This window comes from Ictidomys tridecemlineatus, chromosome X (assembly GCF_052094955.1).
Source record: "Ictidomys tridecemlineatus isolate mIctTri1 chromosome X, mIctTri1.hap1, whole genome shotgun sequence".
Classification (NCBI taxonomy): domain Eukaryota; kingdom Metazoa; phylum Chordata; class Mammalia; order Rodentia; family Sciuridae; genus Ictidomys; species Ictidomys tridecemlineatus.
Window position 1 is genome coordinate 15898906 of NC_135493.1, and position 15734 is coordinate 15914639.

Here is a 15734-nt window from a genome sequence, read left to right on the forward strand (position 1 = left end):
CTGATTGACTTCTCAAGATGATGACTCCTTCTCTACCTCATTTTCATTTAGGAGATACCCAGACTTTTTATTTCCACAGAGGGGTCAGGTACTCAACTTCTTTCCTGACTTAAGTATTTAAAGGGAAAGGATGAAATGATGATTGAATCACTGGTTGGAAATGTGAAGATGGCGTGCCATCAAGTCTTTTGAAAAAAATTGTAGGAAAAACGAGAATTTCCTATAAAGATAGGAAAATAAATTTTTTATGTGTAGAAAAAAAGATAGCGTTTTTAAGAAAAAATCTGAGTTACATTTTGAAAACAATTTAAATGCTATTTTCATAGTACTACATTTTTAGAAAGGTTATAAAATATTTTGACAAGCATTCAGTTTCTACATTTCCTTGGGGGAAGAGGCTGATAGTAAAATATTGAATTCAAAATAATAAATGAGTATTCTTGCTATCGCACAGATCCCCCAACCATTATTTGGCATGTTTTGACACACTAGGCTATTAAAGAATTAAACATAACAGAAGCTTTTTTAAAAATGACATCTGTTGATTTTTTAGCACAATAAAAATGTTTAAAAATTTTTCAGATTATATAGATTTTACTTCAAATATAATTCCTTTATAAGTCAAACAGAAAACAAACCAGTTTTGGATCTATTATCCTACAGCAGTGGACTACCATTTGAATTGTTTTTTATTTATTTCTATGAGTAATACGGGGCAGGACAACTTCCTAAATCCAGATTGAGATCAGATAGTACAATGGGAGAGGGGAGAAGAAGGTAATAGAAGATGTTACCAGGCAAGGACCAGGACTCATCTATCCCCTTCCTCCTCCAGAACCACCATCTGCAAACATTAGTTTAAAAGGATTTTCAAGGACAGTTCAGTATTTTTGTTTATTTACTGACATGATTTATTTTTAAAATATTTTAAAATTTATATATAATATTGTAATTATTTATAAGGCACAATATTGTAATTCAATGCACATGTAAAATATGTAACGATCAAATTAGGGTGATAAGCATTTCCATATCCTTGAATATTATCATTTATATGTGTTAGGAACCCTCAAACTCTTCTCTAGTTATTTTGAAATGCACAATGAATTATTCTAGATCAGAGTTGCCCTACTGGGCTTCACTACTCCAATTATATTTTGATACCCATTTTCCACTCTCTAGCTCTCTCCTTTTTCCTTCCTTTCCTAGCCTCTAATGACCTTTATTGTACTCTCCATTTCTAATGATCAACTCTTTTTGGCTTTCACTAATGAGTGAAAATGTGAGGATTTTGTCGTTCTGTTCCTGGTTTATTTTACTTAACATGATTTCATTCAGTTCCATCCATGTTGTCACAAATGACAGGATCTCATCCTTTTTATAACTGAATACTGTTGTGTTGTACATATGTACACTTTTTTTTTTTGGTAAGCAGCAAAGAGATATTTATTGCAAGCTAGCTCGGTCTTCCGTGCGCACACAGCAACTGGTGATGCTGAGAGGCCCCGAGCCCAGGGTTTGCAGCAGTTTTATACACTCTTTGGGGAAGGCAGGGACTTCACATACATCATAGCATCTCTTAGCAAATCATCACACACCGCGGGAAAATCATAAAACAACTCTAAAACATGATTAGCACATTCACTGGCGGGAACAAGTTGGGTAAAGAGAGGTATGTATACTTTTTATCCATGCATGCATTGATGGACACCTCAGCTGATTCCATATTTTGGTGATAGTGTATAGTGCGACAATAAACGTTGAGAATGCAGATTTTTTTTTGATGTAATGGTCTTATTTCTTTTAGATATATTCCTAGTAGTAGGGTTGCTGGATCACCCACTAGTTCTATTTTTAGTTTTATGAGGAACTTCCATACTGTTTTCTTCAATGGCTATACTAATTACATTCCTACCAACTGTGTATAAAGGTTCCCTTTTCTCCCCACTCTTGCCAACCCTTGTCAACATTTAAAAAAAATCTTTTTGATAATAGTCATTTTTATTGGAGTGGGGGTAATATATCATTCTTGTTTTGATTTGTAGGAGCAATTTTTTTTGGGAGGTACTAGGGATTGAACCCAGAGATACTTAACCACTGAGCTACATTCCTGATCCTGTTTACTTTTTAAAAAAACTTTTTAAAATACAGTCTTCCTAAGTTGATTAAGGCCTCACCAAGTTGCTGAGGCTGGCCTTGAACTTGCAATCATCCTGCTTCAACCTCTCAAGTTGTTGTAACTGCAGGCATGCACCACTACACCTGTCATGTTGAACATTTTTTTGTATACTCCTTGGCTATTTGTATATCTTCTTTTGAGAAATGACAGTTCAGATCATTTTGTCAATTTTTATTTTTTTGTTTTGCTATTGAATTGTCTGAGTTATTTATTTATGTATTCTGGATACTAACCCCTTATCACATGAATAATATGAATAGTTTGCAAATATTTTTCTCAATCTGTAATCTGTCTCTTGACTCTATTACTTGCTCCTTCGCTGTGCAGAAGCTTCTTATTTTGATATAATTCCATTTCAGTTTTGTTTTTGTTTCCTATGCTTTTTAGGTCTTGTCCAAAAAATCTTATCCCAATGTCTTGAAGTGTTTGCCCTATGTCCAGTAGTATAGTAGACTCAGGTCTTACATTTGGGTCCTTGATCCATTTTGAGTTGATTTTTCTATAAGATATGCCAGTAATGAAATGCTGAAATGAAATTTAAAGTAATACCATTCACACTGTCTACCCCAAATTAAAGTATCTAGGAATAAACTTAATCAAGGAAATGAAAAATCCCTACAATGAAAATTACAAAACACTGATGAAATAAATATAGAGGGCACAAAAATGAAAAGACATCCCATGTTGATTGATGGGCAGAATTGATATTATCAAAATGTCTACACTGCCCCAAATGATATACAGATTCATTGAAATCCATCATCAAAATACCAATGGTATCCTTAACATAACTAGAAAAACTAATCAGAGAATTCATATGGAAGCAAAAAAGACCCAGAATAGCCAAAGGAATTCCTAATGACCACAAAGCAGGAGGCATCAAAATCCTAACTTCAAAGCATACTAGAAAGATATGGTAATCAAATAACACGTGGCATAAAAATAGATGAATAGACCAATGGGATATGATAGAAAATCCAGAAATTAACACATATATTAATATGCAACTGATTTTCAACAAAGGCACCACCCAAGACACACATTGGAAAAGGACAGTCACTTCAACAAATGGTTTTGAGAAAATCAAGGGTAGTTTGGATGGAAGAAAGAATTTACCGAAAGATGAGAATAGTTGAGGGATGGGGAAGGAACAGTCAGTACTCAGGAGCTGGAGTTGACAGTGCATGTGTTGATTAAGTGTATTTATAGGTCTCAGAGTTTTGCCTTTTAACTGTGGTTGTGCCTTCTCTTCCATCTTACTGAGTGGCAGCCTATAGATTTGCTCTTTGTTGATAGGGATATAGAGGCCCAATCCAGACACAGTCGAATGCTTACTCTTGGACTTTCTCACCTCCAAGTTTTCTTTTCTAGCAAAGCCTTGATTGTCTCCAGCCATTATCATCACTGGTTCATTCTCCTTGGCATCTTTTTTTTCTTTTCTTTTTTCTTTCTTCCTTTCTTTTTTTTGTAGTTGTAGATGGATACAATAGCTTTATTTATCTATCTATTTATTTATTTATTTTTATGTGGTGCTGAGGATCAAACCCAGTGCCTCACACATGCCAGGCAGGAACTCTACCACTGAGCCACAACCCCAGCCCATCTTCTTGCCATCTTTATAGAGGCTGTGTGCCTCTTTGTGGGCAAATGAGACAATAAAAGTCCACGGGGGAGCTTATGGGAAATATTTTTCTCTTTAATCATAGAGAGAGGCAACGAAAGTCTCTTCTCTTCACCCATTTCCTGCTCTTTAAAGTCCTCAGGTGATATGAAGCTTGGAGCTGTCAAGTACCCTTTAGACCCCAAGGAAGATATTGCCGACCCACGGAAGTGGGCAGAGTGGAAAGATATAACTGGGGACTTAAGCTGTGGTTCCTTCCCTGGAGGGTGCCTACTTTTGGACTTTGTATTACAAGAGAAAATATATGTATTGTTGGAAGTAGGAACCAGGCAGAGTAGTGCACACCTGTAATTTCAGCAGTTCTGTAAGATGAGGCAGAAGGATCACAAGTTCAAAGCCAGCCTCAGCAACTTAATGAGGCCCTAAGTAACTTAGAGAGACCCTGTCTGTAAATAAAATATTTTTAAAAGAGCTGGGGATGTTTCTCAGTGGTTAAGCACCTCTAGGTTCAATCCGGGGTACCAAAACATAAAAATAAAATTGAATTAAAAAAATAATGTAGGGCTGGGGTTGTGGCTCAGTGGTAGAGCACTTGCCTAGCATGTGTGAGGCACTGGGTTCAATCCTCAGCACCACATAAAAATAAATAAAATAAAGATCCATCAACATCTAAAAAAATAAAAAATAATAATGTAGTGTTGAGTCAGTTACTATATTATTTGCAACAAAAAACAGCCTAAGCACTACAGAATACAAGTAAACTAAATAGCACTTCCAGGAGCACTGGGGTTGTTGTCAGCACAAGGGCTAGATTTGGAGTGAATATGGAGTTTGGAGTTCAATAGACCCATGTTTGAATCATTAGCTTTCTGTGCTGACAAGTTATTTCACCTCTCTGTGCCTCTTCTATCCTCTGTAAAATGGGAATAACATAAGTACCTACCTCCTGCAATTGTTGTGCTGGTTAAAAGAGACCATGTAATGTGCCTGATGAATAATGGATGTTATCTCTCTTCTTCTCTGACTCTGCTTCTGCTGCAATCTTCTTTTTTATTTTTAAAAAATGCATTGATTTTTAGAAACTTAACTTTAAATTTTTAATAAAGTATTTTAATGCAGTGAAAAATTTTAAACCGATTTTATTTATTTTTTTTAAAAACCATATAATCTTTGAAACCATATAATCTTTTAACTTTGTTTTCCTTTACATCCATATTAGTGGTTGGATGTTGATGGCAAAAAAAAAAGTTGCAAACAATTTCAGGATCCCTAGAGAATTTATTTGATTGTATTGTAAATGTTTTTCCATATTTAGAAAGCACCTTTTCTTTGAAACCGCCCCCCAAACAGTAGATTGCTTTATACTTTAGTAACTGGAAGAGCAACTACCAAACATCTATAATTCTCTTGCTCTGAGAAACAATGAGACTTCCTGAAATTTGATATATCATCTCGAAAATCTTTAAGTGTTTCTTAAAAGTAATCCTTAAATTTCTGTTTTTAATGCTATTTTCAGTCACAACAAAAACAGATAAAAATAGAGTGGCTCAGTTTTTCCTACCTGTAGAAATTGGAAAACAAAATGATGTTTCCATAACAGTAACTAATAAAGTTGTCATAGTAGTTCTCCAGAGCAAATGCTAACAACTTCACAAAAGGTTAAATACTGCTTTGAGCTGGACCCTGTGCTAGTTCTTTCCAGTCATGATCTCATTAAATCATGTCAAGAACCCATGTGTTACACTCATTTTAAAAATAGTTTTATAGTTTTTCAGGTTGTGTTTATTTTTATTTATTTATTTTGTAGTTGTAGATGGACAGGATGTCTTTATTTTGTTTGTTTATTTCTATATGGTGCTGAGGATTGAACCCAGTGCCTCACACATGCTAGGCAAGCACTCTGCCACTGAGCCCAGCCCCAGCCCCAGATGTGTTACAATCTTATTCCTATTTGAGAGAAAAGAAGATTGAGAATTTAGAAGTTCAGTAATCTAGCCAAGTTCACTCAGTGAATTAAAGTGATACAACTGGTATTCAACCCAAGTTCTGTTAGACTTGGGAGCCCATGCTAGTTAATTTCTACACTGGACTGCTTCCTAAAGGATCTGCTAAAACTTTCTGAGTTGACACACTTTCTTATACAACTGGACCTAAACATATATCGGTCATTCATTAAATGTTATCACTCAATAAATGCTAGTTGGATTTATTGAGTGATAACATTTAATTATCAGAACAACTCTGAAAAGTAGATATTATTGCTGTTATTATTATTTCAACTTAGAAATGAAGAAAGTGAGGGACTCTTGTGGGCTGGAATTTCTCTGGGTCTGCACAATTTGTGTTGGATATTCAAAGCCATGAAAGTGTTGCTCCAAAGCCCATGTCCATTTTATTTTACTATGTAACTTCCTGTTATAACAAAAGTGAAGCAACAGGAAAGCTGTTGCACATATAAGAGGGAAAATATTCATATATTTTAAGTGCTTCCAGGGCATTGCATTTCTTTAGCCCTTGAACAACTAGAATCATACTAGGTACTTAACTAGTACTCTATAAAAATTGATTAATTGACTGATTGATAGCAAGTAATAATATCTTACTTGCACACATTTCCTTCATTCAAGGGCCTGACAATGACATAAGTCATATCCAAAATACACACATATATGCACAATGTTTGCAGAATGATTTCACAACAATGACAATTTCATCAGTTTGTAGAAGTCTCAAGGACACAATTGTCAAAATGAAAACTGGTCACATCATTTTTAAAAAGGCAAATATAGTAGTAGTTTTCCAAGAAGAAAATCAAAAAGGCTGGAGACCTGAATTTCCTTTAGAAAATTGAGAATTAGATATGAATCAAAATAGCTTGTAGAACTAAAATTTTATGTGTCAATCAACATAACCCTCAAGCAGATATATATATAAAATCTTGAAATTCATGGCACTTTATATACTCATTGTCCGAAAGGGATAGAACAAATGAGGGTAGAGTTAATGTGTATTTCATTAGCAAAATAAAGTCCAGTGTTTAAAAAACGCATTGTTATTTTATTTATATAATTTCAGATTGGAAGCTGTGGGAAAACCGTGGGAACTGTGGGAAACTAGTGTATTAGAAGAAATCAGGAGAATTGGAATCTAGTTCTGACTATGTTGCTAACTTACTATGTGACTTGGGGAGCATACCATTCTTTTCCATCTCTGAAGCTGCATTTCCCCAACTATGCAAAGAAAGTTTGATAAAATGATCTGAAAAGTCCCTTTCATGTACAAGTACCCGAGGATATCAACCCGTTGTTTTTCTTTCAATTTCCAGGTTATTGCCATGTGAGAAAATGGATGTTCTTGAGAAAAGTCCCTTTGATAGAAGAAATTCTGTCTTGAGCTGAAAGAACTTAGAGACTATAAGGCTCTGCATTCATTTCCAGAGCTAATAGCATGCTCCATGTGTATATCAGTCAAGATTCTTGTGATTTCCAGTTACTGAAACTAGACTGGAACTTTGCTTAAGACAAACAAAAAAGGAAAAAAAGAAAAAGGAGACTTATTCTTCCACACAATCAAGCCATGGGAAGAACAAGGACAACTGAACAAAAGATGCAAGTAACTGAAAGGATTCTCTGTCGTTCATTTTTCTCTCTCCCTCCCTCTTTCCTTCTTCCTTCCAGTCCTCTTCTTTTTCTGCCTCTCATCTTTGCTTCTGAGTATCAGCTTCATTGTCTTGGACTTCTTCCACACAGCACTCATGGCAGCTGGTTAGATCTGTACTTGTACTTCCCAGAGTTGCTGACAGAGAGGAATTTCTACTTACTCCTTTTAATCACAAGTATTAAAAGTCCCTGGGAGGAATCTGATTCACCCAGCTTGTATCAGGTGCCCAATCACTGTGTCCAGGCATCAGATTTCTGTAAGAACATAGCAGTTGTCTTTCAAAGGGTCATTTCCCACAAGGAGAGTGTTTCTCTGAGTAGAAGATTAGACTAGATCCGAGTGAGGTGGTGCATACTTGTAATCCCATCAGTTCAGGAGGTTGAGGCAGGAGGATCATGAGTTCAAAGGCAGCCTCAGCAACAGTGAGGCTCTAAGCAACTCAGTGAGACCCTGTCTCTAAATAAAATATGAAAAATAGCTGGAGATGTGGCTCAGTGGTTAAGTGCCTCTGGGTTCAGTCCCTGGGGGGGGGAGAGAGAGAGAGAGAGAGAGAGAGAGAGAGAGAGAGAGAGAGAGAGAGAGAGAGAGAGATATTAGATAACCACTGCAGTGTGATTTTATTGTGTGTGATAGAAGACTGCTGGGCACACTCATAATGGCAACAGAAGACTCTATGACATTTTTGCAATTAGGAGAGTCTTGGAAAATCAAATATTTTTATGTTGAATCCAAAAACCCAAAGGGTTGAATATATTTTATTACTCTCATTTCTATAATGCAGATTCCCTGTGGTTTGGCAAGAGACATCTATTTTCTATAATGTCACTCGAGGAGTAAGCAACAGAAACTTCATTCCTTTTTATTATTCATAACAATACCTGATACTTACATACTATGGCATTTTCATCAAAGCATCTTAGAATATACAATTAACAAGTATTAGTCAATTTTCAGATGGGAATTCACAGATGCTGAGAAGACAAAGCCAGGCACTGTGAGTCTGCCTGGGATGATAAACTTCTGGAAAGTACCTTTTCTAACCCTGGCCTAGTCAGTCAGCCAGAGTTCCAGGGTGAAATACCCTCCAGTCCAGAAACCTGGTTCCAGTGAAGGTACGTTTACCATGTACTTTAAGGGGTCTTAGCACTTCTAGGGTCATAGATTGATTAGAATCTAATGAAAGATTAGGGGCCTCATCCCCTAAAGGAATGCATGATCATACATGCAAAGCACACCAATATCTTGCCCATAACTTTGCTTACCATGTCATGGGAGCTCTAAAGCCCATTCATGAAATCATTCACTCAGTATCCTAAGGGAATTAGAGACCAGAAGCTGACACTGTGTTGTTAGGTGCTGGAGACAGGATAGTGTTATTTTAAGTCCTAACACCCAGTTATCTCAAAATGTAAACTTATTTGGAAATAACATCTTTAAAGAGGTAACCAATTTAGAATTAGGTTATAGGGAAAGCTCTATGTCAACATAGCAAATGTTCTTGTTAAAAGAAGAGATTTAGAATCAGAGGCTCACATACAAGGAGGCACCTGTAAACACAAAAGCATGGATCAAGGGGATACATCCATAAGCCATGAAACACCAAAGATTGCCAGTAAACCATTAGAAGCTAGTATAGATGCAGGGACAGATTCTTCCTTAGAGCCCTCGGAAGGAACCAACCCCTCTGACACTTTAATCTTGGGCTTCTGGACTCTGAAACCATAAACAATGCATTTCTGTTGTTTAAACTACCCAGTATGTGGCATTTGTTGACAAAATAACACAAACAGTAAACAGAGAAAAATTAAGTTCTATCTTTATGGAGCATGTACTTTTGCAAGGAAGAGAAATAATTGAAAAGGTACAAAACTGTATGCTGTGTATTTTGAGAGCAAGACTCCAAGGGTTGATGGGAATATATAGAGGAGACCTAATTTAATATAAGTGATCAAAAAATACATAAAAATATCAAGAGTGAGCAGAAGTAACACATATCACAAAGGTGATGGGGTAGGAAGTGGGTTATGAGAGGAGAAAATATCCATATGCAAAGGCTTAGAGGTGAGAAAAAGCATGATGCATCTCAGGAACAGAAAGAAGCTCACTATGACTGAGTCTAATGTGTAAAGAAGAGAAAGGTCAGAGAAGAGGGTGTACACTTGGAGTCAAATCTTGGAGAGTCTTATAGACCAAATTAAAGTACTCAGACTCTAGTGTAAGCACAATAAGAATCCACTAAAGAGTTTAAAGCAGGGGACTCAAGATCATATTTATATTTGAGAAAGATGATTATGGATGCAGGGTAGAGGATGGATTTGAGAACACAAAAAGTGGAAAGAGAGACCAAGTTAAGAGACTATTATGATAGTACAGGGACAAATGTTGATGGCTTGGATCAAAGTGGAAGTGGTGAGTGTAGAGATAAGTAAATGGATTTGAGGAATAAGTTTGAGTAAGATCCAATAGAATGGGAGGATTTGGGGTTGAGGAAGAGATGGGAATGTAGATGATTTTTAGATATGGGGTTTGGACAAGTAAGTGGATGGAAAAAATAAGCAAGACTGGAGAGGAACAACTTTGGGGAGAATTCTCTTTTGCAGGTAGGCACTGGAGGCCCATAGACACCAAGTTAAGAACTTCTGCTGTATGAAACGAGGGAAGGGAAAACACTGAGAACTCAAGCAGACTGAATGAGCTGAATTAATTGTCGGATTTGAAAGATTACTCCAGCAACTGATTAAGGGTAGATTAGAAGTGAGAATTTAGGCCAGGCCCAGTGGTGCATCCCTGTGATCCCAGAGGTTCGGGAGGCTAAGGCAGGAGGACCATGAGTTCGAAGCCAGTCTCAGAAAAAGCTTCACACTCAGCAAGTCAGTGAGACCCTGTCTCTAAATAAAATACAAAATAGCGCTGGGGATGTGGCTCAGTGATTGAGTGCCCGTAAATTCAAGCCCTGGTAGCATGCTCCTCCCCGCAAAAAAGAAGTGGGAAATTAGAGACCAGGATCCAACTTTAGAAAATTTTTGCAACAGTATAATTAAAAAAAAATACAAGCATCTGAGATAGAGCAGTGCTCGTGAGAATGGAGAGAAAGGGGACATATTTGAAAACTCTTGAGAAAGTAAAAAGAACTTATCGATATTTTGGAAAGGGGAGTGATGGGAGCTGGAGTCTAGGATGATTCATATGTTTCTTAAGCATGGAGACAGAATCTGTTGAATTATAAAATTCAGAAGATCTTAGTGGTAGGGATATAATAAATTATGTTTGGGATACATTATGGGGTTAATAGGACCTTCAGGTAGAGTAGTTGGAAATATCTGTGCCTCAAGTCCATCAACATACAAATAGGGGGCTGGGGATGTGGCTCAAGCAGTAGTGCACTCGCCTGGCATGTGTGTGGCTGGGGGTTCGATCCTCAGCACCACATACAAAGATGTTGTGTCCGCCGAAAACTAAAAAATAAATATTAAAAAAATTTCTCTCTCTCTCTCTCTCTCTCAAAAAAAAAAAAACAACATACAAATAGACTCTAATGCCTCCTACCTTAAAACACATACTTTTTGATCTTACATACCTTTCTAGCCACTTCCTCTCAAAGAATTTCCTGCACCTTATTTACTTTTTAATTTCCCATTCATTATTTTTAAATATCAATTTTATTGAGATATAATTTGTATAACATGTAATTCACCTATTTAAAATGTACAGTGGTTTTATGATATCACAGAACTGTGCAACTATTGCTACATCAATTTAGAAGCATTTCTCCCATTTCCAAACTACCCTTTAACTATCATCCCTATCCCCTCAACACTCCCACAAGCCCTCAGCAACCACCAATTTACTTTCTGTCTCTATAGAATTACTGACTCTATACAGTTTTTTATATATGGAATTGTATAATATGTTCTCTTTTGTAACTATCTTCTTTCACTTAGTATAATGTTTTAATGTTCTTCAATTTTGCAGCATTTATCACTGTTATTCTTTTTTTGTGGTGGAATAATATTACATTATATTACTATGCCCCATTTTGTTGATTCATTCATCAGTTGACCCCCCTTCACTCTTCAGCCTTTTCCAACTGGCTTTTATCTTCACCAAGCCACTATAAATGCATTTGTCAAAGTAACCAATGACTTCTACATTGCTTATATTTTATTTATTTTTTTGTTACTGGGGTTTGAACTCAGGGGCACTCAACTACTGAAACACATCCCCAGCTCTATGCTTTTGCTGAGGCTGGCTTTGAACTTGCAATCCTCCTGTCTCAGCTTTCCAAGTAGCTGGGATTACAGGCTTGCACCACTGTGCCTGGCTGCACATTGCTGATTTTAATACTTCTCTTTTCTTATATTATTCAACCTTGTGAAGATTCAACATGTCTAACCCTGAAATACTTTCCTCTATGGGTTTCAGTGATACCATATTTTTCCTACACAACCATTGGCTTATTTCAATTTCTTTGCTGGTTTCTCCCCTTCTATCCCACATCTGAATGTTGAAGTGCTCTAGATTTTGATCTAGAATAATGCCTATTCCCATTAAATGATTTCCTCCAATTCCATGGCATCATCTATTATCTATGTATACTGATAGCTCCAAAGTTTTTATCTTCAGTCTAGATCCCTTCTTTGAGCTCCACATTCATGTATTCTACCTCCCACTTAACTGCTTCCCTTAAACGTATAATAGACACCTCAAATTTAATAAGACCAAAGCAAAATATCTGGCTCCCTACCTCCTACACCATTCTCACAAACCTGTTCCCCTTGAGTCTTCTTCCCCTCAATGAATTGTTCAATGGTGGCTCAAAGAAAAACCTAGAATTCACTCTTAGCTCTCCCCTTTTTACCCAATTCTTGAAACATTTCAATGGAATTTATCTACAAATTATACCTGAATTTGGCCATCTATTACTACCTCCACTGTTACCCATCTAATTTAAGTCTAATGCAGAGAGACTAGTGATCTCTTGCTTGGACCACTAGAATATCATCCTCACTTCTCTCCCTGATTCTTCTTTTGGCCCCATTTTATTCCATTCTGTACATGGTGATCATTCAAAAACATAAATCAGAGCATGTGTTTCAAAATCCTTTTAAAAATACTTCTTGCTACAAAAATGGAATCTCCTAGACTACAATTCAAAGTTCTGAGTATAATTTATAAAGCCCTATGAGACCAGCTCTTGTCTAATTCCATCTGCTACTTGCCACCTTGCTCATGGTATTATAGCCTCACTGATTTGTTGTTTTGAAGCACATGCGGTATATTAGCATCTCAGAGCCTTTGCACTTCTATTTCTTTGCCTCAGAGGCTATTCGCCCAGATGTATAGCTAGATTATTATTGTATCATCTCAGCTCAAATGTTACACTCTTTTGAGGTGTCCTTCTCTGACTACTCTACTTAAAATTAAACCCACCATTTTGTTCATAATCGTGAAATGATTCAATTAATTTTTCTTAAAATGGAAAGTCATATTGCATTGCTCCTCTTAGGTCATCAGGAAGATTATACTTTAAAATTTTTGGTTGGAATTAAATGTATTTGTTTAAAATAAATATCCCAGTTGAATTAGCATCATAGCATGAAATTGACGGAGGAAAGAACTTTTTCCAGAGAAAACTCTGCAAAAAAATCTGTTAGTAAAGGAAAGGAATATGCATATTTTTAGAAAGACATAATTTATAGCATAGATCATTTTAAGTAGAAAATATAAAAACATCACTATTGACCATTGTAAAAGCATTGTCCTTAGTGAACATAATGTACCAAAATATTGGTCACTGTAGTAACATAACAGTGGTTTAGAGCTACATCTATATTTTCTTGGAAAGTTCTGGTTCCGTAAAAACCCATGGGATTTCATAGCAGTTTGGAACACTACAATCAGCTTCCTTTAGAGATCACTAAAATTTTCAAAGATGACCTAAACTCAGAGCAGATGCCAATAGCATGATAGCTTCCAAGGGTTAAGAAAACTTTTTTTCATTGGAACTAAAGTCTACATGCACAGGTCAGAACATGCAAACTAAATCTAAACCAGGCAACTACCCTCTAAAATATAAGATTTAAATAAAATCAAGAGTCTACTTATATAATAAAATTCATAAGATATAATTTTAAAAATTACCTGTCATACCAAAAGCCAGGAAAATCACTGCCTGAGAAAATAATCAACTGACAACAGTACTGGAATGAATCATACGTAGAATTATCTGATAAAGGCTTTAAATCACATGTCATAAAAATGCTTCAACAATCTATTATAAATCCTATTGAATTTATTGACTTTTTTTGGTATTAGACAGGTATGGTACAGCTTGAGGAGGTGGACAGTGGAGGGTGTGCCTTAGGAGTTTACATTTTGTGAGCTGAGCTTAGCCTCTCTGCTTCCTGGTGCAATGTCTTGAACTGCTTTCCTCTGCCACACTCATCTGCCATGATGTTCTGCCTCACCTCAAGCATAGAGCAATGGAGCCTGCTGTCTATGGACTGAGACCTCTGAAACCATGAGTCCCAAAATAAACTTTTCTTCCTCTAAAATTGTTCTGATAAGGTCTTTTGGTCACAGCAGAGGTGAAAGGCAGTTCTCTAAACACAAAGGAAATTTTAAAAGAAGTCATGGACCTTCTGGAAGTAAAGAAGAACAATGGAATGGTTTAAAATAGAAGTAAATATAATAGACTATCTTTCATCTTGTGAGTTTCTTTAATCATATTTTATAGTTGAAAGAAATGTCATAACACTATCTAATGTGGAGTTCAATGATTATAGAGAAAATATTTAAGATAATTATATTTTAAACATGGGGATGGTAAAGGGACCTAAATGGATTTAAGTTCCATCTTTCACTCAAAGTGGTAAAATGTTAACAACGGTAGGTTGTGATAATTTATGTCTGTGTGTGGTAATACCTGTAGCAACCACTAAGAAAACCATTTAAAGCAATATACTCAAAAGTTTTATAAATAAATAAATGGAACTCTAAAAATTATCTGAGCGCCATATAAGAAAGCAAGAAAAAAGAAACAGAGGAACAAGAAACAGAAAATAAACAAAAATAAATATTAAAATGGAAGACATAAACTCTGGAAACTCAATAATTACTTTAAATGTAAATTGTCTAAATTCACCAATTAAAAGATATTGGAAAAGTACATTTAAAAAATGTGACCTAACCATATACTGCCTATAAGCAAAATATTTCAAAAATAACAAGATAGTTTGAAAGTACGGGTAGAAAAAGATGTGCCATGCAAGCAATCAATACAAAACAAAAACGACAATGTTAATATCAGTTAAAGTAGGCTTCAGAGCAAAGAAAATTACCAAAGACAGAGAGGGATGATACATAATGATAAAATAATTAATCCATTTCAAAGACACCAAAGATAAAACTGGAAAATGTGTGAGCACAACCTATAGAGTGAAAAGGAGAAATAAATCCACACTAATACTGGGAGACTCCAACACCTTACTCTTAGTTAATGATAAGAGTTGTTAGATAGAGAATCAGAAAGGATATATCAGAACTTATCACAAGCAACCACCAGGATTTAATAGGCTTACATAGAATGTTTCACCCAAACACAACAGAATACTCAATTTTTTCAAGTGCTCATTCACTATTATAACTATGTCCTAGATCCTAAAATAAACTATAACAATTTTTTTTTACAAAATGTAAGTCATACAAAATGTGTTATTTAACCAAGATGGAATCAAATTAGAAATCAATAGCAGAAAGATAAAAGGGGAGTGTCCAAACACTTGGAAACTAAATACACACTTAATTATCTGTAAGACAAAGAGACAGTCTCAAAGGAAATTTAAAAATACATAGAACTGAACGAAAATGAGAATTCATCATATTGAAATATATGTGGATATACTTAAACAGTGTTTAGAGAGAAATTTATAACAGTGAATACTTACATTAGAAAATGGGGAAAATCTCAAATCAATAAGCTCACACATTTGTACCACGAAAAAGAACCCAATAAATCCAAAGAAAGCAGAAGGAAGGAAATAATAAAGATGAGGACAGAAATCAATGACACTGAAAACATGGAATCAACAGGGAAAAAAGAATAGAATAAAAAGCTGGTTCTGTGAAATAGCTCAATAAAATTTATAAATCATTAGGAAGTTTGACAAAGGTAAAAAGAGAGAATACAAATCACTAATATGAAGAACAAAATAAGGATATCATAGCAGATCCTGCAACCAATAAAAGGATAAAAAAGGAACTCTACAAACAAAT